The sequence below is a fragment of the Ixodes scapularis genome, unplaced genomic scaffold (assembly GCF_016920785.2).
Source record: "Ixodes scapularis isolate PalLabHiFi unplaced genomic scaffold, ASM1692078v2 PGA_scaffold0__279_contigs__length_252992795, whole genome shotgun sequence".
Taxonomy (NCBI): domain Eukaryota; kingdom Metazoa; phylum Arthropoda; class Arachnida; order Ixodida; family Ixodidae; genus Ixodes; species Ixodes scapularis.
Genome location: NW_024609835.1, coordinates 104,489,152 through 104,491,478, shown reverse-complemented (window position 1 = coordinate 104,491,478; position 2,327 = coordinate 104,489,152).

Below are 2,327 nucleotides of genomic sequence, written 5' to 3'. Positions count from 1 at the left end.
AGAGGAATTTTAAAACGAATTAAACGATTAGCAAAGAGCAGTGGATGTCGCCAACGCCTCGCTTATAAAGTCCGTCTAGGAACCTTGACAGTTAGTGACGGAGGTTGTCTCACCTCCGGCCACGACGAGAGAAGAGGGGCAGGAGGAACTCCCCTCTTCCCGAGAATGCCTTTTGTGTGTCGCAGAAGTCGCTATTGTCCCCCTACAAGATTACAGAAGATTAACCCGTCACTCAAAATTCGTACAAAAGCAGCCCCTTCAGTGTCTGGAGCGACTAGGCCATCCTCTCGACGTCAGCCTCGCCGTACGTACCTTTGCTCGTCCTGAGACGACCTACGTCACGATAGCGTTGGATGTCACGTGGTCTCCGCTGGGCCTTCTCCGAACGCTTGCCAGAGTGGGCCGTTTATAACGAAAAATACAGCCACCAGGCTCAAAATGCAAACGTGCGATTGTCATTTATGGATAATGTGGATCATATTCAACCTATTTTTGAACACGACGGGAATATTTCAAATTTCATGAAGTATCCCTTTAAAGAGCGATGTATCGTTCGGTGCGGTGTATCGTACGGTGCGGCATCTGGAACGTCCAAGTTAGGCGGGTAAACTTGCGCAAGAGACGATCAAGTTTAACGTGCGGAGTTTTGCCGAGATTGGTGTAGGGATACTGATACATTACCCTGGAGTAGACCAGGGCCTCCGTGACGCGACGAAGTTGGTCCTCTCGGAAGCCCTGGTTGCTCCGAGCAATGCGTTGCAGGACGTGATATATGTTGTTAAGTTGTGTGTGGAGTCTGGAGAGCCAAACGTTCCACTTGCCGTCATCCTGGAGCCAGAATCCAAGGACGCGGAGGTAACGGGGGCGGGGTACGGGTTTTCCATTCAGGTGTAGGCAGATTTGTTGCCGCGCGGGTTCAGTGTAGCGCAACTGTCCAGTGACCACTACAATATACTCTGTTTTTTCCAGGGAACGAGAGAGTCCGAGTTTTCTTGTGTAAGCGCAGATTATGTTGAGTCCTTGCTGAATTGTGTCCTCTTGCTCTCCTGCTGATCCAGAGCAACACCATAACGCTATATCATCCGCATAAATAGTATGTTTTGAATCTGGAATGGAATTTAGTAAAGGGGGGATGTTGAGTAAGAAAGGTGAGAGGATAGCTTCCTGTGTACCCCTGTTTGTAAAGGTTGGGGTGGCGAAGTGTAGTCATTAATTTTGGTTTGTACAGGTCGTTGTGTTAGAAAGTTGTAAAGGTAGCGGTAGAGGCGGTGACCAGGTCGAAGTGTAGCGATTTGTGATAGTAGTGCATGATGATTAATGTTGTCAAAGGCGCCTATAATGTCCACCCCAACGATTGTGCGCAATTGAACCCGGCTGGGTTGGGCGTACACATCGTCGTAGATTAACATCATTGCGTCCTGGATGCACAAATGGGATCGAAAGCCGATCTGAGTAGAGGGAAGAGGGTGAAATTGGGAGGAGTGCCAGGCAAGTCTCTCTAGAACCATGCGTTCCACGAGCTTGCCTATGCACGAGGTAAGGGAGATGGGTCTAAGGTGGGGGATAGAAGTAGGGAGTTTGCCAGGCTTGGGTATAGGAAGTACCGTGGCCAGGCGCCACGAGTCTGGAAGGTCTCCCGACAGCCAGCAGTCATTAATAATACTCAGCAATGAGAAAGGTGCGACTCAGGTAGGTTCCTTAGTAGGGGTAGGCAATACCATCAGGGCCAGGGGAGGTGTTACGTTGGAAGGAAAAGAGAGCTCAATGATGCTCAGAAAGAGTGAAAGGAGAATCAGCATCGGACGATGTAGGCCAAGAGGGGGCAGAGAAGGGGGTAGGAGGGGCAGAGCTAGAAGGAAAGTAATGATGAAGAGAAGCCTTTCCCAACTCTGCAGGTGTTTTGGCAGTGTGCATGCAGTTGCAGTTTAGTGAGAGTATCTGTGGCTCGGCACTGGCCCAGCATTAATCTTAGGATGGCCCAGGGATTAGGAGTATGTAATTGGCTGCTTAGCTTCTCACAAAGGTTAAGCCAATTAGTTGTTGCTAGCCGTTGTGCGTAATCATGAGCCTCTGCCGTAAGTTTAGTAATGATATTGTGAAGGGATTTGTTTAACTTAGGCTGTTTTTTTCATTTAGTAATTAGTTTATGTCTTTTGTCTCAGAGGCCAACCAGGTGGTTGTCCACATCTCTATCGTAATGAAACATGCAGCGAAATTACCGAGGCTTGTTACACCACAAAACTTCGCGTGAATAATGTGACATGTGGCGATTCATTCTGCGTGGACGCCGCAGTATGTACGCTAAAGCCTGATTCGCACGATGCGAT